Source organism: Puma concolor, chromosome B3, assembly GCF_028749965.1.
Source record: "Puma concolor isolate L17-30 chromosome B3, mPumCon1.1.hap2, whole genome shotgun sequence".
Lineage (NCBI taxonomy): Eukaryota > Metazoa > Chordata > Mammalia > Carnivora > Felidae > Puma > Puma concolor.
In genome coordinates, this window is record NC_141672.1 from 118,692,455 (window position 1) to 118,714,130 (window position 21,676).

The 21,676-nt window shown below is 55.5% G+C and overlaps 1 protein-coding gene across 3 annotated transcripts in view; it reads left to right on the plus strand.

Moving 5' to 3' along the window:
• The window catches only part of LINGO1 (leucine rich repeat and Ig domain containing 1), a 195,861-nt gene that overhangs the window by 148,052 nt on the left and 26,133 nt on the right, over nt 1–21,676 (plus strand). The window lies entirely within an intron of this gene.

The window sequence follows — 21,676 nt, forward strand, 5'->3', positions numbered from 1 at the left end:
GCATCCCTCTGCTAACCTGACTGACCCAGTCCATGTGTGGAGACCCCGGGCCCCGGACCAGGGGCGCACACACATTCACATACGCACGTCCTCCCTGATCAATAGGGTAAGAAACTGGAAAAGGTATAATTCAAACTGTCAGCCTGGTTATTATTATTGTGCTTGAGGTGACTCCCGCCTCAGCCCTCACCTCCTCTTGGCTCCATTTGGAGGGCCATGCAGGGTCCCGGACTGGAAAGAGAGCAGGGCAGGATGTGGTGTGGGCAGTGTCCCTGGCAGGAATGGCCCATGAAGATTAGGGCAGAATCTGAGATCATCTCTCCCCAACATTGGCCCTTGGTTCAGCTAAGCTGGTTCAGCTAAGCTATTGTGCAGACAGGGAAGCCGAGGCCCAGTGAATGTATAGACCCTCTACCTCTTTGTGTCCCAGCTTGTTCAGCCCCTCTAGGAAGGGCAGAAGGGAAGAGAACAGAGGTGGGGAGGTCAGGAAAGTGGGAAGCAAGCTCTAGGGCATGTGACCCAACTGTTTACCCAGCAAACGTTATCTAAGCCATTGGCCAGAGAAGGGCTTGTGTCAGCCCTGCCCTCGGCAATGGTGGCCTAGCTGAGAATGGACAGTGACCTGCACTGTGTCTCATTTGGATCCTCACATGGCCTGGCAAGATAGGTGCTATTATCCCATTTCATAGATACGCAAACTGAGGCCCAAAGGGAGGCCTTCCCAGGAATATGGATAGGTAGGGAGAGTGCCTGCCCAAAGGGGACACAGACCTGCTCCTGGTGAGGGGATCTCCCACAACTGACCACTCTCAGCAAGGCTTTGCTCACTGCCTTAAGGCAGAGCTGAGACCAGCCCCTGTGAGAGGGCTAGTCACTTGTCTTTCGGACTTCAGACTTCCTGGTTTGTTCCCTGTGCTAGCCAAGAATGTCTTCTGTAAGTCTGACCACAGTCCCTCATGCTTTTTGACCCTGTCACTCTTGTGGGATCTTGTCAGTCCAAAGGCCCCACTGGCCTCTCCTCTGTTCCTCTCTCTTCTTGGTTCTGGGGAGGTCTGGGGGTTTGGGCACTGGGCCCTACAGCCCAGCCTCCCTGCCAGGCCTGTTTGCGAGTGCCCACCTGTGCCCAGCATAGCCATTCTCATCACAGCCCCTGCCCGTCTCATTTCTACTAAGCTTATTTGCCACCTGAAGGGCTTCCTTTTCCACTCTGTTTGCCCATAATCACCCCCTAAATCCGTCACTGTCTCCCCAGTCTCTCCCTGCAGTGCCCAGCACAGTAGTGAACAGGCAGCCAGGCTCAGGTACAGCTCAGGGTCCTTCCTTCCTCCTTCCTACCTGTCCTGGGAAGGGGTGGGTGTTGCATCTCTGTGGATTTCCCTGCTCCGAAACCAGACATGTGGTTTGGTTGAGAACCAGGGGCAGGCTCTCAAGCCCCTGAAAGCTTTTCCCTCCTGTCTCTCCACCTTATCCACCTGGACTGGGAAGACCTAGGTTCACCCTGAAATCTGATGCTCAGAGGCCCAGATCTTACTTCTTATGCACCCCCACATACACACACACACACACACATCCCAAGAGAAGCTGACCTTTGGTTAGGGTGAGCAGGGAAGCAAGGTGGCTTTTTAATTTTTTTAAATGTTTATTTATTTTTGAGAGAGGGACACACACAGAGCACAGATGGCCGAGGGGAAGAGAGAGAGAGGAGACACAGAATCCAAAGTAGGCTCCAGGCTCTGAGCCGTCAGCACCAAGCCCAAACCAGAGCTCGAACCCATGAACCACAAGATCATGACCTGAGCCGAAGTTGGATGCTTAACCGACTGAAGCACCCAGGTGCCCCATCAAGGTGGCTTTTTAAACTAATTCATACTAACGTGGGAGTGACTGATAGCAATTTATTCTACCTATGGTATTTGGATTTGAACAGAGGAGCATTACAGCAGTAATGTTGATAATAACAAAAATAACCACTAACACTCAGTTTTTACTCTGTGTCAGGCATCGTTAACACTGTACACGTATTAAGTCATTTAATTGATCCAGTAACCTAGATGAATTTCTAAATTGGTTAGAAGATAAGGAAAGAATATGGAGGGGCAGGAGGAGAATGAGGAAGCAGGAGGCAGACCTCTCCCTCCTCTCATCCTCCATCCCGGCTCCCACTTGGTATAGAGAAGATTCTAATTGTTTGCATGGCAAACCATGTCAGGCATTTGCTTGAGGTCACCTTGGCAGGGCAGGGGAGGCTCTGCTTCTCCCTGGAGCTCACAGTTCTCCCATGAGATGGCTAGACAGCCTGTCCCCCCTCCCACCGATCTCCAAGCACCCTTTAGAAAGTCCCTTGATGCTAAGAGTCATCACACAGGCCCCCTGAGGAGTCAAAGGCAACGTCCTCTCTGGTCTCTGAACCCCTCCAACTCTCTTATGGCTTAGCAGCTGCCTGGCCTTCTGACCGGACTCTTGACCCTGCTCCAGCTAGATGTGCCCCGGAGCCCGGCTATAAATTTGATTTAATGTGAGCCTCAAATAAATCCTACAGGGTGAGTGGAGCTGGGATGAGAATCCCCATTTTGCACGTGGGGAGACCGAGGCTGAGAGAAGAGAAATAACTGTGTTGAATCTTCCTATCCAGAAGGATGGCCTAATGAACTGCTTCTGAAGTGAGGGGTGAGGAGGGTCTATCGCACCCTAAGAGGGACGCTCACCACTTCAAACAAATGAATGTGAGGTAATGGTGGCATTTTAGGCCCTGCCTGTTTGCATCTTCACCACGCCGTTCCCTGGGTCCTCTGGGCACCTCTGGGCATCCCTGAGGCTGAGTAGCTGCTCCTAGACTGCCCCTCCTCACCCCACCCCAGCCTCGCCCACCTGCCAGCTTTCAAGGTCACGCTGTCTGGAAATTCAGCAACTGATCTGGGAGACTTCCATTGTAAATCTCCCAGCATGGCCCGCTTCTACAATACAGCCAGCTGCCACACCCCACGGCCCATTCCTCTCAGCCTACCCTGATGGTGACCAGTCATCTATCCTCTGTGGGAGGGTAGCTGGCCATTCTCTGCTTCTCCCCACCCCAAACTCCTGAGGACAGGGCCCCAGGGACTCTGAACTCAGACAGAAGTAACATAATTCTGAGCTGAACTCAACCATCAACTGCTGTGTGGTCTCAAGCAAACCACTTCCCTTCTCTGAACCTCCGTGTCCACACTCAGGATGTGGATCAAGGTCACATGACCTTGACGATCCAGTGTGACGAAGTGTGGGAGCTGACAGGGTGGCCACTATGATGAGGGTTCCCATGGGACCCATCCTTGGGAATCCTCAGGGTGGAGGAGCCCAGAATAAGGCATGATTATACCTGCCTCTCATCAAGTCAAGGAAGACTTCTCAGAGGAAGTGGCATTTGGTTTGGCCCTGGAAGGATGACCAGACTTCACACATCTGGGGATGAGGACACTGGTGGATGGTGTTCTGGGGGTGGCAAGAAGGGGCCCTCCATGAAGGCATGACCAGCCTGGGGCCTTAGAGTCTCTAAGTTGCATTTCTTACTTGCTTGAGCATATCAGGCCCCGGCTTATACCCTTCAGTGGCTCCCTGATGCCCTTGGGCTAAAGCCCCTACTCCCTCAGGAAGCTTCAGGTACCTGGCAATATCTGGTCCCCGCCAGCTTCAGGACCCAGGGCACTGCCCTTGCCCCAGGCCTCCAGCCTTGGTGAATTTCTTTTTCTCTATAGAATGTGCAAGCCGATCCCTGATTTGACTCTTTGATCAAATAACCCCCCACCAGGCGTTATGTGATCTGCCTCTCCCGCCCCCCCACCCCCGAGCCTACCCCCTCCCTCAGGGTCCCAGCCCCTCAAGTTGAGTCTGCCTGTTTGGGATTCAGCTCAAATGTGCCCAACTTAAAGTACCACTTGAAAGTAGTACAACTGAAGTACTACCAGGTGACAAATATCCCGTTTTGCCCAGGCCTGGGGCTTGCTATTGAAACCTGGACAGTGCCAGGCGCCTCAGGGTGGTTGGTCACGCCAGCTGACCTCCAGCTCCTGCCGCCTGGCCTGCCTGTGTTTGAATTTCCTTACCACTTTTCCTTTGGAAGACCCGTCTTTCCCTGCGCTTTTCCTCATTGGTCAGCCGTCATGCCCACCCCTGGCCTTGAGCTACTGGAGAGCAGAACAGGGCCTACGTGTCTGTCCAGCGCTAAAGCCCTTGTACCCAGAAGTATGCTGGCGCCAGACCCTGCTCAGCTAGTTTATTTCGGTGAAGGAGTGAGGGGTGTGGACTCGGACGCAGGCAAGTGTCGTTTCCTCTCTGGCCTGAGTTTCCTTACCAGGGGGGTGGGCTCTGGGCCCCGTGCCCCCACACACAGCAAGTAGGAGAAGAGGGGCAGAACGCGGCTTGGCGAGGGGTCCTGAGTGGGCAGGGCTGGTGTGGCCAGGTGGCGGGGTGGGGTGGTGTGGCTGGGAGTGTCCCAGCCCTCACCTTCCTAGATGTGCCACCGTCACCTGAGGGCCATTTCTGGGCCAGGCTGTTGGGCCAGCCCCGGGGTTGGGGGTGTCCGAAGTGATGGCGCCGACTGCCAAGCCCCACTCCCCTCCCACCCCCGGGAACAGATGGCCCAGGCTTGGGCGGGCGGCAAAGACGGGGACTGGCATTTGTGTATGTGTGTGGTTTTTTAAAAATCTGACACATTTTTGTCACGTCTTGGTGCATCAGAACAGTAAAGGAGGCGGGAGTGTGAGAATGTTTTAACTTGCAACTTTGTATCAGCTCCAGTTTCTCCGGGCCTCCTCCCCCTCCCCCGGGCCCCCGCGGCGGAGCCTCAGAGCCCATCTGTTCCTGAATCCCTGCTCCCCCCACATCTATCCTTCCTTCCTTCCTTCCTTCCTTCCTTCCTTCCTTCCTTCCTTCCTTCCTTCCTTCCTTCCTGTCAGCTGAGGGGAAGAGAGAATCAGAGGAAGCAGCTTGATACTCCCAAGAGGACCCTGGGCAGGAAGGCAGGGGACCTGTTTTAGGGCCTTAAGCTTGACCCCAGACTTGCTTTGTGATCTTATGCAGTTCCTGACCCTCACTGGGCCCCATCTAGCCCTCTCTGGGGTCCTAAGGAGTCAGGCCTATCCCCTTTGGGGCTCCATGACTCTGACACTCAAAGAAATGTCTGAGGAGAGGGATTAGAATTGGGGAGAATACTGGAAGAATCAAGACAGGGAAGTTAGGGGTTCAGAGCATCCAGGGATAATGGGCCCAATGGGCCCAAGGCAGCAGAGAGAACCACATTCATAAAGCCAGACTAAGTGGGTCCCAACCTTCAGTCCCCTCAGGTTTGGGGCTTGGGTTCCTCACGACCTCAGTCCCTCCTCCACCTAGCCCACTCAGGGTGGTTTTTTGACGGTGACCCAAGGCTGGCCAGGTCTGGAGCAGCTGCTTCAGGGAAGAGCTGGGTAGAGGGAGGAGGAGCCAGGTAGTAATCCCAGGGACCTAGACGCCTCTCTGCTGCCCTGCTGTGCTTGTCTGTCCTGCAGGGCCCTGGGAAAGGAAGCGGGGTGAGTGCCAGGTCCTAGAAGATTTGCTTCTCAGCCGCCAGCCCTGCTGTCCCCAAGCCTGCCTGGCACTAGCTTCCATTTCATTAGTCACAGACATGCCAACTGGCCTGGAAAACCAGGAGTCCACACGGCAGGCTGGTGGGAGCTGCCCTGGGCATTGGGAACTGTTAGGAGCATGGAGGAGCGGTGCCCGGGGCAGCTCAGTCATGGCAAGGGCCCAAGCCTCACTTCCTCATTCTGCCGCTCAGAGACCGGGGCTGCTGGACACCTGTGCTGTGGCGTGGGATGGCGCGGCTCAGGTAGCTGGTGTGCCACCACCTGGGGCACAGAAACCAGCCCAGCACCATCCCGTAACCTGCTCCCTCCACACCTAACACAGAACTCGCGAAGTCCATGGCATATATCAGGGAACAAGGGCAGAGGGAATGGGAGACAGAGGGGGTTGTCATCATCTGTCCCATGGCCCCTGTTCCTCCTCTCCCCATCAAAGACTGCACTAGATCACTGCTGACCACAGAGGTCCCCCCAGTCAGGGTTGAGGCAGCTCCTGAATATTGCCCTCACCTCTCTGCTCCTTGGGTAGGGCCTGGGACAGCTGGACAGCCAGCCCCCTGTGCACCGCCCCCCATGAGAGTCCCTGTAGGAGATGGACTCAGCTACTCAGGAGCCCTGGCTCTGGCCAGGGCTAACAGCAGCCAGGTAAACCAGCATCACCCCTTTGCGGCCCGGGCCCCGGACCCCAGGGCCCAGCTGAGTCAGTGCCATTTGAATCTCACCATATGGGCGCGGGGTGGGTGCAGGGGGAGGAGCTGGGGTTGCCATGAGAACCCGCATGCTGGCATTTCCTCTTTTGGGGAAGCTGAACCATACTTTGCAGGCGGTGTAGGCTTATGAATCCCATTTCTCTGTGTTTTTTAGGAAGGGAAAAAGGGCAGGGGAAGGGGGTGGAAAAGACAAGGAGGGAGGGAGATGGAGTGAGGCAGAGGGAACAATGGGGGCTCTCTGGAGCTTTCGGGGGTTGATCAGAGGCCTGTGTTCCCCAGAACTGAGCCCAAGGCCAAAGTGGGGCCCGGTGTCCCCTCTGACCCCTTGTCCAGGCCTTTGGTAAACCTTTTCCTTTCAACCCACATCCCCGCACGCTGCCTGGTTTCAAGCCAACTCTTTGACCCCTTTCCAGGTTCCCTATCTTCATCCCTGTCCTCTGAGTGCCCCCTCTATGGACAGTGACACTGGGGCAGAGGAGGTCAGGAGGCTCGGGGCCTGCTCTTGGGGCGGGGCCTCAGTCAGGGGCAGGCGTCTGTTCTAACCCAAGTATGTCACAGGTTCCTTGGGCTGTAGTAGCTCAGCAAGTGGGATTCCACATGTCTGGGTGGATAGACGTGGAAGGCTGTGTGGAGAGCAAGGAATCGTGCTGGGGTGGGGCTTGGAGGGGGGTGCAGGGAGCTGAAAGGAGAGGGCTGTTTCCACCCATCCATCTGGTAAGGGATTGGGGGGTGGATATGCTAAGAATACAGGCTTTGGGGGCAGACAGATCTGGGTGTGAATCTGGCCCCGTCTCTTCATACCTGTGGCATCTCTGGCAAATGAGCCTCCTCGAGCCTGTTTCCTTCTTCTGTGAAATGGGGATGCTAGCACCTGCCTTGCAGGTTTCCCGAGGTGCCCACCACAGTGGAGGGACTGGAGTAGACCTTGTTAGATGGCAGCTGCCGCTGGCATTATCACTCAGGACATGGTCCCTGGCGTTGTCTTGGGGCACAGGGAGGGATGAGTTAATGTGGTCCTGGGCCTGGAGGGGTGCGCACCCTGAGCAAAGGTGTGGTGGGGCCCCATGGCCATGTTCTGGGGAGGCGGCCTTGTAGAGAGGAGCTTTCCTGACGGGGAAGAAGAGTGAGATGGCAGGAAGAGGGCTGTGGGTGACAACTAGGGGGCTTGGGGTCTAGGGGCAGAACCAGGCTCCAGGCAGGCCCAGGCCACGTGGGCAGCTCTACAGCAGAACTACCGCATCTGCTGAGTCTCTGGCTCTCCCCCAGCTCCTTCTCCTGGAAGCCTTGCCTGTCACGTCTAGGGCACCAGCCTTCCTTCTGGGGAGGTCCCTTCCAGATCCTTGGAAAATGAGGCTGCCGAGTCAGGGGACCAGCATTGTGACACCAGCTCTACCAGAACCTCCTGAAGTGTGACCCCGGGAAAGCCCCTGCTCTCTGGACCACCCTTTCCTGACTGTAAATGGGGTTATAGACTGCTATCCTTCCCTCCTCCAGGGGCTGAGTAGGGCCCCAGGAGACGAGGGGGCGAGCTTCCTTTAGGATGTGTCTCGAGAAAACAGAGGACGAGAGTCTGGCTTCATCCCCATTGAGCAGGGGGTGGGGGAGGGGCAGGCGGGGGAAGCAGGGACCTCCTCGGCTCTGGGTGCTGCCCCTGCCTATCGTGAAGCCCAAGCATCAAGTCCTCCTAGGTGCCAAGTGTTTACATCTTGTTTCAGTCTTCCAATGACTAGGGGAGCAGTTGACACCCGAGAAGACCCAGGCTCAGAGAAGGAGGGATCAGAGCCCAGGCCTGCCTAGCTCTGGAATCCTATCCATGACCCCTCCGGACCTCTCTTCTTCAACCCTTTCCACCCCTCCCAGACCCAGGCCCTAGTCTGGCCACTCCGATGGGCCACCGTGAGGGGTTGCAGGGACACTGCACACAGCAAAGACAGGAAAATGAAGACGAATGGATGCTGAGCACCAGGCCCGAGTCCCCCCTGGCTGGAGTCTGACCATACCTAGCCAGCCTGGAGCTGTCCCAGGACCCCGGCTTAGGAAGAGCACAGTCTTGGCATCGAAGGTCTTGAGAGTGATTCTGAACTTTGCTGTGCATTCACTCTGGCTCCTCAGCAAGTTAATTGAACCTCTCTGAGCCTCCTTTTCCTCATCTACGAAACGGGCAGTAGCACGGCACTGTGTCAGCCTTAAAAATCTCAGATTTACAACAGCTTAGGTGCATTTTTTTTTTGCTCTGATTGCAACAGGGGGAGGGGCATCTATTCTTCATTGTCACTTGGGACCCCAGGCTGAAGGAGCTGCCCCCATCCCAGCATGAATACCAGGCAGCAGGAAGAGGCCTGGCCGAGGCTACTCTGGCTCTTACAGCTCCCTCTTCTAAGTGATGCAGGTAACTTTTGCCACATTGGCCAAAGTGAGTCATGTGGCCATGCCCAGCCTCAGAGGGGATAGGGAAGCACTGTTCCTTACCACCTACCTAAAGGGGGAAGACTGGGATCTTAGCAGACATCCCAACCTGATGACCACAGGCGCCTGCCCCACAGGATTGCCACGAGCATACCGTGTGCCGAGGGGAATGGGGACCCTGGCACACAGAAGGCACCAAATCAATGTTCAGCTCTCTTCCCCTTCACCTCCAGGTCCTAGGAGCTCTACATCCTGTTTCCTTTCCTGGCTGCCTCCCCAAATGGGTCATCAGAGTTGATGGACAGCCCCTACCTTGCGGGTGAAGACCTTTGCTTCTGTGACAGAGGGGGTGGTGTCTTTCCCAGGGGTACTTGGCTTGGTGGCAGCAGAGCCAGGAATGGGAAGACAGACTCCCTCACTCCCAGCTGAGCTCCGCCCCCCTCCCAGGGCATTTGTTTTTGTTAAAAAACAAATGAAAAAAAGCAGCAGATACCAGTAATACCTTGACTTTATTAAGGGCTTCATAAGACCCAGATCAAATTACATCTCCTGCAATCGAACAGTAAATTCAATTCTGTTCAACAAATGTTCTGTTCTACACTGAGAGGGCCCGGGGTGGTCTGGGTGGCCCACTGGGCTTTGACCCCGCCTCTCCCTCAGCACCTTCCCTCATCCTTCAGGAAGATGCCATCCTCTCTGGCTGGAACTTCGAGTCGGTCCTAGAGCCCAGGATGAACCCAAGATGAGTAACTGAGGCCTGGGGAGGTGGGTGGCGAGGGGAAGGGGACACTGGGCAGGGACAGTGACTTAGGCCTTGGGCCACTTGAACTACATAAGGCTGTGTGTCCTTGGGCAAGTCCCTTTCCTTCTTTGGGTTTCAGTCTCCCCCAAATAAGAGAGCGGCCTAGGTCCTCATCCCTATGCCTAGCGTAGGGTTCTGAGAGCTTCTTTACCAACCGGCATTTTCCCCTTCCCAAAGTGAGGTGGCTGGTGTGAGGGAGAGGGCCTTACCCATTCACCCCATCCTTTGCTCTACACTCAGTGGGCCTGTCAGACCCCACCATCCCCTGCAGTAGCTCATATTCAGAGGAGACAGACAGATAACTAGGTAAATACCAGGTGGTGTGACAGAGGCACACTCCCTCCAGGGAGGCTCACTGGTTACCAGCCACTGGCACAAACCAGACGGGCTGTAGGGTGAGCCCAATTTCCTACTTTCTCCCCTTTGGTCCCACCACTGACCAGCAGGCACTGAGCTGGAGAAATCCAGGAGGACTCCCTGGGGAAGAAGGGACTGGAGCTAGACCCTAAACCACTTAACTGGGCAAGGAAGGGGAGCAGGTTCCAGGTGGAGAGCAGAAGCAATGGCTTGGAGGAGGGGTGTGTCTGGAGTACGTATGAGTGATAGACACTATCGGGGACATATATTGACACGGGGAAATGAGATTTCTGTGTTCTAGCAACACACACGCACACACACACTTACACACACGCGCGCGCACTCTTTGTACAGCTGCAGCCACAGGCAAGAGATGTTGGGGTTGTTCAGGAGGACAGAAGAGCTGTCAGCTAGGATTTCATAGTGCGGAGAAGGGATGCTGCTGGAAGGCCCAGAGAGGCTTCTGAGGCCCTCAGGGACTGTGGGAAGGGACCCCTGTCCCCGGTGAATCAATAAGAGCAACAAGAACAGTAGTAACGCTTCTTGGCACTTTACCATTAATGAAGCACTTTGGTCTCTGTCGTCTTATTCGATCCTCACAATGGCCCTGTGAGGGCTGCTCTGGGCCACTGATGCCCTGATTCACAGAGAAGGCAAGATTTGCCCAAAGCCGGTGGGCCCGTGACATGCGCTCACACCGTTTGACTCCATGGCGTCTTTGTGCTGCTTTTCAGGAATCACATGGGCCTTTATCAAAGGGACATCTCCTTGGCGGATAGATGGACCAGGGTTCTGGCATGAATGGGAAGCAGGTTCTAAATTTCCCGCTCTGTGGCTTCCCTTGACTTCTCAAGTTTGAGAGGCTTCCCGAGGCCACTCTTGCTCAGCCTTCTGTGCGGACTCCCCGGGGGCCTGGCCAAACCCAGAGACCCAAAAACCTTAAGCCCCAAATGATGACGGGGCGTCTTTCCCCCTGAAGTAAGACTGGGGCAGTTCCCAGGGTCAAGGGGTCAGCCCTGGCCCTGCCCCACAATCTATAGGTCGCTTGCTGGAGTTTCTCATCCATCAGGGGCTCTCTTTGTCTGTGCTTGTTCTTCATCTGAAGCTGTTTGGAAAGTGTGGCTTCAAGCTGGGAGGCTAGTGCTGCTTCAGAATCCTGCCTTATTAAGCCAGAGCACAACTTAAAGAAATCTGAACACCGAGGTGCAATGTGGTACTTCCTTAGTAGAAATTGACTGTCATCAGTTACTACTTGATACAAATTTGGGCTTTTGTCATTTGGCCCTAAGAAGGCACCATTAGCACATTTTCCAGATTTAGGTTGCTGGAAACTCTGCGTGTGCTTTGGCTTCCTGGGCCTGCCACTTCCTCGTCTGCGTTTTTAGGTTAGTTTGGTTTCTTTCTCTTTTTTTGTTTTTGGTTTTTTGGGTTTTTTTATAGTAATGTCTATACCCAACATGGGGCTTGAACCCACGACCCCGAGATCAAGAGTTACACGCTCTTCTGACTGGCGCTCATTCGGTTTGGTTTCTTTAGCTGCCTGGCTGTTTCAACACCAGCCTGCAAATTATCAGAGAGGTGTCTCCTGAGAGCTTCCGTGTCGGTTTCTAAACACTCTTCATTCAGTCTTCTGTCATTCATTCATTTATTCAAAAAGTCTGTCTTGAGTGTCAGGTACCAGGGTTACACAGTGAAAGAGGCGGTGAGCGCCCAACTATCTTTCCGCAAATGGAGGACTCTCTCTTCCCCCCAGCTCAGCTTTCCATCAAAAGCGGCCTCTGAGCAGGTACCCAGATGCATGAGTCTGCCGTAGGTATTTTTTTCCAGTTGGTATTTTCCTTTTCCACATTCCTCTCCTGCCTGACCCCTGCCTTTGAAGCTCACCATTGAGGTCAAATTCACTCTAGATTCAGACTCTAAAATGTCTACCTGCCCTCCATTAACATGGACACAGGGCGGCTTGAGAGAGCCCCTAGCTTCTGTACTGTGCCTTGTCCGCTCCAGCACCTGGACTCCCTCCCCCACCCCCACCCCCCCCCCGCCACTGCTTACTTAAACACCTCCCAACCCTCACCCTGCCATCTGCATGAGCATGCATGGCTTCTCCCCTCTGTGCCCAGGCCGTGTGCCCACCCTTCGGGACTCCCTTGCTGCCTCCAACAACCCTTCAACCCTTCACTTCACCCCATCCCTGTCCTGAGACGTCAGTCTTCAGATGTGGCTCCCAGGCTAAACCTGGCCTGCCCCGCCCGCTAGGCAACTCCAGTCTGTCCTCTCCCTGTTGTGATGGCTTCTAGGGCAGGAGGAAATGATTGTCCAGGACAAGACCCTCTGGAGTCTGCTGGGCTAACTTGCCCTGCTGGAACCAGACGGAGTTACAGGACCCCGGGGCAGTCCCCTGCCGGATGCCCCTGGTTGCTATGGCGACCCTCTGCCCAGTTTCCCTGCATGGAGACCACTAGAAAATAACAGAAATAATGGCGAAGACTGTTTTATTCTGTGTCCCACCTGGGAGCCATTTAAGTCTCCCAATTCCTTTTGACACGTAATAATTTTTTTTCACTTTAAGATTATCTTGAAATCTCACTTCCTCTTCTTCCACCTTACTTCTGCCCTCCGTGGCAGAGTCTCCGAGAGCCTCAGGTTTTATGTCACATACCTGCACGTGCTGTGCCCATGCTTACACACCATGTAGCCAAATTGGCCTCTTGGTTGTTGCCACTTGACAGCAAGGCCCCAGAGGCCAGGAGCTCTGCACCCGTCGGCCTCAGGAAGCAATGTCAGGGTCAGGATCGGGCCAGGTCCTCCTGTGATTAGAATTGTTATCTAACGTTCCTCGGCAGTAGCAATCAACATGGGAGTAGAACCCAGCCTTGGAATGACCGTGTCGACAAATGTGGGTTCAAGTCTCGGTTCTCCCACTTTCCTGTGGTGGGGGGAGGGGTGCAGTTGGCAGAATGGCCTCATACATGGTTGCGTGGGTGGGATTCCAGCTCTACTGGCCCAGGTGTGTGGCCTTGGGCTAGTGACTTCCCTTCTGTGAGCCTCAGTTTTCCCCCCTATAAAACAGGGCCAGTAACGTACCTGCCTCATAAGGGTCATTGTACCCGAAGTGTCCAGCACAGTGCCTGGTGCACAACAAGTGCTCCTTAAATGCTAGCTCTACGGCTGATGTTAATATTGTAATTATTTTTGTGTCTGGGTGATGTTGGTGCTCAGTCTTCTCATCTGCAAAATGGGGTTAATGATGCTACTGGGGGCCCAGCTGCCATCTGATACCAAAGTCCCCCCAACTTACCATCCCCTCTCCCCCTCTGCTGTCCATTGGCCCTGTCTTTCCTAGACATCCTAGAACAGAGAGAGGGAGGGAAGAAGGAAGCAAGGAAATAAATCTCTCACTGTCCATCCATCAGTTAGCAATGGTGGTGTCAGTTTTCATACAGAAGGGGATTCTGCAAAGTAGTCAAAAAACTATTTCCTCCATGACTCCAGCAGCCCAGCTGTTCCCTTTCAGAAAAAGTGCTGAGGGCTGAAAATCAAATAAAGGAACAATGATAGAAAGACACAAAGAAAGAAGGGTGGGGTGCAGGGAGGGAAGGGCAAAGCAGACAGGAAAGAGAAGCGCATGGGGCGTGGCAACAGAGGACTGCCAGGTTTTACCAGGGCGTTTCCTGGGCTGCTTGGAACAACATTCAGCAAGACCGCCATTGACCCAGCACCTGCTCGGAGCCACCAGCCATTGCCTGTCCACCAGAACCTAGGTTCAAAGGCAGTGCCAATGAAAGAAGCCATCTGAGGTCTTAACAATGGGTGTATTTATGAGTCTTCCTGGCTCAACCTGAGGGGGCCCTTAGGCCCCTGGGCCTTTTAGAAATTGATGCATCTCAGCAATGAGTTAAACACTGGCCTCAGTGCTGGGGAGGGAGACCCTGGAGAGGAATTTCCAGGCTCCCACTCGGCCTCTGGCATATACTGACTCTGATCCCGTGCTGGGCAAGGGTAGGCACTCTGTGGGTCAACATTGTACAGACCCCACTCTGTCCAGCCTCTGTATCTTACACCTTGTTTCTTCCTCCCAGAATGTCTGTTCCCCTCTCTGCATGTCAGGACTTTACCAGTCCTGCAAGACTGCCTGCTCCAGGGAGACGCCTGGGATTCCCCCTTCCCAGGGTTCATCTCTCCTCCCTTCCTGTTCTGATCACTACCCACCTTGTGTCAGCCCTTGTGAGCTGGGCCTCCCTCTCCTCTGGCCTGTGCTCTGGCAGATGGACCAGAACACTTTCAGCTCTGGCTTCCTAGTACCTCCTACCGGGGGGCAAGACAGCCTGGAGACCATAGCAGGGCCTGGTCTGAGAGCCTCCACCTGGCCATTTGCCCATCCCTGCGCTCCCACTAGGGACACAACCAGGGAAACTGGCCCCTGGCTTCAGCATCAGCGCCTGGAAAATAGTCAGTAAGACTATATGGGTTCTAAGTCCCCTGCCACCAGCCAGGGGCCCTGCCCACAGCTCCACACTCTTCAGCTAGAGTGTACTCAGAGTGCCAGTCCCAGCTTTGCCACCTCCTCCTCTATGACCTTGGGTGAGTTACTGTGCCTGTCTGTGCCTCTGTTTCCTCACCTGTAAAATGGGGACACTCCTAGAGCTTTCCTCATTTGCTCTTGAGAGTATGAAACAAGTTAATGCCTAGAATATAGAAGGGTCCTGGTGCCTGGTGCAGAGTACATGCTTAGAAAGTGTGAGGCGTTTTAATTTTCCCCCAGGGTCTGTGGCTCCCTTCAGGGCCCACTTTAGAGGAACACTCCCTCCCTGGCTGGTCAGCTAATCCCAGGCCAGGCACTTAAGGCCATCAAAGTCCCCACCCTTCCTGGGGTGATCCTGGAGACAGAGCTGCCTCAGAGGCCCAGTGGAGGAAATCTTTCCTGCTGGAACTTCAGGTCATGTGGAAGATGGGTGAATAATCATGGGAGGCTCAGCATGGGGTGATGTCTGCGCCAGGGGCTGGCCCTCAAATCTTCCCCTGAATGTGGGTTTATGCTCCCAGGAAAGAGGGCTGGTTGGCCTCTGCTCTGACTCTCCTGAAAGTGGTTCATGCTCTGCTCTACCTGCTCATAGATTTGTGACCTAAATTGGGGGCACGAAGAGGAGGGAAGGAGAGCTTGCCCTCTTCATGAATTGTGAGCCACAGCCCATTCCCCTCACCCCTCTCCTCCTTCCCCGTCCCCGCCCCCGACTCAGCTCTCTTGGTTGCCATGACAGCAGGGCACTAGGGACAGGCTCCTTATGGGGACAGAACCAGAGTATGCCAGCATGTGTGCCCAGGGTGGGTGGTGCCTCTGTATGCATTCCCAGGTCCTCCTGCAAGCTGGTGTATGGTGGGGTGGGCTGGGGGCTGTGCATATGGGTGGGGTCCCTTCAGGGCCGCAGGCCTGGTCCACACACACTTCCCAGACATGCAGCTTAGAGTGCGGGCAGGAACAATCGGCGCCTTTACTGACCCTGGGGCCATACTGCCTCTGCAGGTGTGTTCGCCCCCTCTGCCGCTGGGGGTCTGCCCTTTCACACTGCCACCGAGCTCTTGCAGAAGACCCTACACCATCCTCATGTCACTGGCTCCTGCATGAAGCAGGCAGGCTAGACCGTGCTGTCCCAATATACAGATGGGGAAATGGAGGCCTGCTCACGCACTAGCTCATTCACTGGCTCCCCTAGGCCGTAGAGGCATCAGAGGGGCATTTGGGATCTTATCTTCCTGGCTGTCTCTTCTTCCACACCTGAGTAAGGCTGGCCAATGTCCACCACAGGGGGAGAGCTATCAGCAAGGTGTTAAACTTTGCTTCTCTTTATTCTTTAGTTCTGAGAACTAACTTCTTGCTTAAGGAACGGCCATCAGCCTCTCTAAAGTGGGTCTGGAGCCAGCTCTCTAGTGCGACCTGTGAGGCATGTGCAGGTAGAGAGTGAGTGCAGGCATACAGACTTGTGAAGACAGCAGCTCTGCAAGTGTGAGGGGCCAGTTGAAGCCGCCTGGGGATGGGAGGGCCACCAGGAGGCCTGAATTTGTTCATGATGCTTCCTGCACTTCAGACATTAGCTGGCATTTATCCTTAACCATGACATGTGCAGGGACACACCCACCCCACCCCCTAGCCTCCAGCACGTTAACTAAATGTGACAATGTTCCTGCCAAGTTTGAGTGGGGAGAGAGCTGGGCACCGGTGGTCGTGAGGTCCACCCTTCCGCCTACTGCTTGGGCAGACTACAGAATGACACAGCGAGAAGGAACCAGCCTCAGGGTCAGCCCTCCATCCCACCCCATCCTACCCACCCCATTGTGCACCCTGGGGACCCTCCCTGGTCCCTGCTTCCCGGGCTGTGATACAGGAGGTCTTTGCAAGCTGGCTGGCCAGGGCTTTTTCCTTCCAGCCCCCTCAGCCCCCTGATTTTGGGAGTGGGTGGGTGGTCTTCTTCGCCCTCTTCTCTTTGGGAGGAGGACAGAGGCTCCCAAACAAGTGAGTTCCAGGGGTGTGTGCATGGGGGAGGAATGTCTGGGTGTGCACAGAGAGGTCCACAAGTCTGTGAGTCACTGGGAAATTTCCTGAGGGCACACCAGGCCTCTCTCCCCACTTGTCTGATGAGCCACCACGACAGTGCAGGTATTTATGGCTGGTTTTCACGCCCTAGCAGGTGGTGTGAACACCCTGCCTGAATGTATGTGTTTTGGTTTGAGAGTGTGGGGGCTCTCCCATTGTCTGCCTTCCAGATCTATCCACCTAGGGCTGCCAGCCTGAGCCTCACGTCACTTACCCCATGGAGAGGATTCCACCCGAGGGCCCCCCATCTGACCCCAAACCTCTATGACTGTCACGAGCATCAGGCCTGGCTGCTGGTTTTGGCGTCAACAAGGCGAGTCACCTCACCTGTCTGAGCCTTAGTTTTCTCATCTGTGAGATGGGCACAACAGCCCCTTCTGCGTGTGTTGCTGAGAGATTGAGGGAGCCAGCGTTGTGTCCATCAGCTTCAGGAATGGCCAGTGAGAAGTCGGCCAGGGCTCAGTCTGTCCCCTGTTCAGCTCTGCTCTGGGGCTGTCATCTCAGGGGCACATGTGCTGGGCTCTGTCTTACCCTCTTGGTGTCACTCACACTGCCACCAATGTCAGCCTCATTTCCCAAGTAACAGAAATGCCACAAACAGGTGTGCCCAGAAGGAGCAGATAGATGCTCAGGTGTGCCCTCGGGACCCTGGGAACCAGGGTACCCCCTCACCAACCTGGCCTCCTGGGCTCCTAGGACAACATGGACAGAGAAGGGACAGAGAGGGAGGGCACTGCCTCCATACAGACCCCGGATACTGCTCCAGCACGGCTGGGAAGCCCTAAATGAGGCCCTGCGTTTTCCGTCTGGGCTGCGGAGCCTTGGCGAATGGAAGGAAATGCAGAAGAGTCCCACTCAGGACACACACAGCTGAGTGACACGTCTTGTTTAACAGTGGCACACCCAGCACAGATCTACAACACAACACAGTAACACTTAAACAACAACAAAAACTGGATCCACACACAAAGCACCACTGCACCTACTAGACTCACAGTCATAATGGCTTGCCCTCTCGAGGGCTGAGTGTATGCTGGGCCCAGTTCCCAGGGCTCAGAATGGATTATCTATCTCAGTAATTTCACAACCCTTTGGAGCAGGTGAAGGGACTTGCCCGAGTGCTCTGCCCAGAGGGGTCCATATTCCAGAAGATTCTCCCGCTTATCACCGTCACCCATTTCCCTGTTCGCAGATATCATCCCCCCCCCCCAACCTAGCCCCATATACTAGAGAGAGATGAAGTGGGGGGGGGGCAAAACCCCAGGTATCCTGCCGGGGGGGGGGGGTGGCACCAGCCTCTCAGGAAGGACACCCCTTGTCTCCCAAGTCCCCGCCTGAGATTTTCCCTTGGCTTGCTGCCTCTGGGCCAGTGCTGTGGCTCCTCCCAGGGTACAAACCCTCAACCATGGCCTTGGGGTGGGCCACCTGCCGTGCTTCCCTCCCTGCACCACCTGCTATGACTGGCAGGGTGGCACACACCCAAGAATGGCAGGGAAGGCAGTGCAGGCTCACATAGCCAGAAGTGGCCCTGCAGAAGCCCCGGGACCTGAGGCTCCCGGGCTTTCCTCCCTGGGTGCCCACCTTCCGCGTGCCTGTGGGCCTCTCACCCTTCAGGGTAACCTGACCACTGCGGGTAGTTCCAGCAGTCCTTATCAAGGTCTGACCCAGATACGGGAGGACGGAGGGTCCTTCCTGACTTTGAGGTTGTCCTACCCTCGGGGGTCTCGGTTCTCCCCTGAAGCCCTAGATAGCCTTGCCTTCCCACCTGGTCCAGTACACGAGCCTTCTTGCTCCCCATTCCTTCTCAGCTTCCCGAACCATCCAGGGGGCCTGAGTAGGGCCCCTGTTCCCTGTCCTGGGGTCTAGCCTGCCTTCTCTCCCCTTGGCCCTCTGCATGAAGGAAAGTGACCCAGAGAGGTGGAGGGAGAGAGAGAGACCAAAAAGGAGGGATCCTTGACAGGTCAGAGAAGGGCTGATGCTGAATTCTGGGGGCCCTGAGGAGCTGTGGCCTGACCTGACCAGCCCATCCCCAAAAGTACACCCCCTGCTCAGTGGTTTGTAACAGTCGGTGGCCTCATCCCTGCTCTTGCTGTGTGCTCCCCCCTCCCCACCCATTCAGTGCAGGCTTTGAAGCCAGACACACATGTTCCAGCTCCCCCACACGTGACCTGTGTAATCCTGGGCACAAGATGTCCCCTCTCAGAGGAGACTCAGAGCGAGCACCCAGTCCCAAGAGCTGTCCCTCTCTGCCCAGCCATTCAGCTGTCACTACAGGCACCTGTCCCATCTGTCCGTATCCCACTGGTCAGGTGATGGGTGGGCAGGTGCCAAGGACCGGGAATTCTTGGGCAGGAGGAGAGCTCCTGAGAATGCCATGCCACAGTGGCTGTCAGAGCTCTTGTCCCAGTTGTCACAACATGACACTGAGCGTGGAGAATGAGCATGAGTTTGAGCATCTCCCCACCTCCTCCCGGGACTGAGTCCAATATGGGGAGAGGCAGGAGGCCGAGGCGCCAGCCTCCGGCGGTGACCTACTGTGTGCCCTTTGGCAGCCATGGTGCCTCTCTGTCCATGTGCAAAACAGGCTGCTGTGGGACAGACCACGGCTGCATAAAATAAGGCAAGGGGTGCAGAAAGGACCCCCAGAGGAGAGGCCCAGCCCAAAGCATAGCTGATAAGAACTTTCGGGATTCCCTTCTTTCCTCTGGGAGAAGGAACCCACTCACAGAACTAATGTACTCCTGGGGGATGGTTCAGGACTGGGGAGAGGAGCCTGTCTGCTGCCCAAAGCCAGGTGACACGCCCAGCCCTGCTCCCTGTGTGGCCTCCAACAGGTTGTGGGTAACTGGCTGCCTCATTTAGGGCCAGGCTGGGGAGAGGGGGCCTTCCTGGGCCTGGACTGCCTCCTCTTGTCTTGTGTGGCCCTCAGCAGAGCTGAGCACAACACGGGCACCCGAGGCCCCGAATCGGGCTGCATGGTTCCACTTCCCTAAAGGAAGTATCCCAGAGACTGAAGACCCCCCAGCCAGAGAGACAGTCGGGTGCCAAGCCTGTCATCCCTGAAGAGCCAAAGTGCCAGCATTCCCATCCATCCCTCCTTTCCCTCCCCGTCCCGGGTGAGGCCTCTCTCTGTTGGCAGCTGTGCCTCCAGAGCCTCCCCTCCACCTTCCTCCTCTGCTCCCTGGGGGTGTGGATGCCCCATGTGTGGTGGAGCCTAGGGCGGGCCAAGCGCCGGTGGCTGGACACCTTCCCCCTCCTCAGCTATCTTCCCCGTTCTCCTAATGTCCTGGATGCAGGCCTTCATGGAGCGGAAGGAGAGTCTAGCACAGGGAAGCCTCGTTAGGAGCTCCCGCAAGATTGGGGTGACGAGGCAGCGCCCTCTGCACCCAGAGTGTCACATACAAATTCTCCTAGGACCCTGCTCCTAGTCCTCCAGGGTAGGCTTGACTGTCCCAAGATGGTGTGAACGCAAAGTGGCTCAGAGAGGGTAGGTGACTTGCCTAAGGTCACAAGCTAGCAAGTGACTTCCCTGGGCTGTGTGCCATGTGGATCTGGCCCTGGCATCCAGTTCTTGCCAGCACTGGCCTCAGCCCATCAGGCTGGGCGGGCCCTCAGGGCTCTTCAGCCTCCCATAACGTCCTCCACGGCAGGTCCGGCCAGCCTCCGCTTGCACGCTGCAGTGATGGAGCGCTCCTGGTCCGTTTCTGGCTCTTCGTGGCTGTGGACCTCCTCAGTACCGCCTGACCCCCCAGTGGGTCAGGATGAGGGAGGGGGTGGGGAGCGGGGCCAGCCAGTCTCTCAGGCTCTCTCCATACCCACCCTCATCCATCTCCCTCTACAATCAGAAGAGGTGTTGGGGAGCCCATGCAATGCTTGGCGGCCAGCCGCCTCTTTGTTAGTCTTAGCTAACAAGCTGTTTATGGGTGCGACATGACACCTGCTTTCTCTTTTATAACTTCAATAATTTATGGGCATATTAGTGGCCAGGCGGCCGCCCTGGGTCCCAGCCAGACGGGACGGGGCGATGCAGCCGGGTGCCTCTGCCGATATTTACTCTCTCCCACCATCAATTATTAAGGAGCTCACCTTCATTTTTGCACATAATTACATGCACCGTGATGGTTCGAACTCCCCTGCTCTTAGTCCCTCTGGAGAGGGGCCCAGCCTGCCCGACAGGGCTGAGCTGGCAGAGGGACCCAGCTGGTTGGAGAATGCAGCAGAAAGACACCATACCTGGGAGACAGATTGTGGTAGCCTCAGCTCCGCACCCCCTCTCAGCTGAACTAGAACTGCCGTGGCCGGTGCTGGCCTTCTTAAGAGCCAGCTGTCTGTCCCCACCATCCCAGGGTCAGGGTTTTGCACCTGCCAGATACTGCCAGACTGCTCAGACACTGTCCCCGACTCTCCATAGAGCTGGTCGACTCCTACTTAGCCTTTGGATTTCAGCTCAGCCATCACCACCTGCTGGTTATCTGTCCTGCCTCCTCTGTGCATCTCCTCACACTCTCCTCATCTCCACCTGGATCACACTACATTAAGTCTTGCACACTAGACCATGGGCTCTTTGGGGCACAGAGAATGCTGTATCAAATGTTTATTGAGTGTAGGAGTGAATGGATGGGTAAAGGGATGGATGGATCCCCCACCTCCCTCACCACCAGTGGGCCCACTGAAACGCCCACGCCCTCCCCTCCAGGAAACCTGTCTTGGTTGCACCCACCACACATCTCCCTGTCCTTGAATCTCCTCCAGGTCCTCCTGGGCTGGGTTGGAATCCCCCAAAGGACAGAAAAGCCTGGGCCCTCCATCTAGCCCCCAGCACCAAACAGAGGGCAGGTGAAGATGGAGGGAGGGCAAATTCTGACCATCTCAGCTCTGTTGCTGACCTGGGGAAGTTACTGGTCCTGTTTCCTCACTGGCCATATTGGATGTGGAAGGGGGCATATGGAGATAATAACGGTTCCTACTTTGCTGGGTTGTGGTTGAGGCTTAACGTGAGATAATTTATAAAAGTACCTAATACAAGGCCAACCATGTCATAGGTGCTCAAGCAATATTCCTTAATGTCAGCCATTGTCTGTGAATCGAACTGAAATGTGTTGAATCGAATCTTCTTAGACACACCTTCTCTTGTCCACACCTGCTTGTTTTTAGTCTCCTCTGCCATGTAGCGGGCCCCAAGCTTGGCTCACAAGAGCCCTGAAAATATTCCAGATTG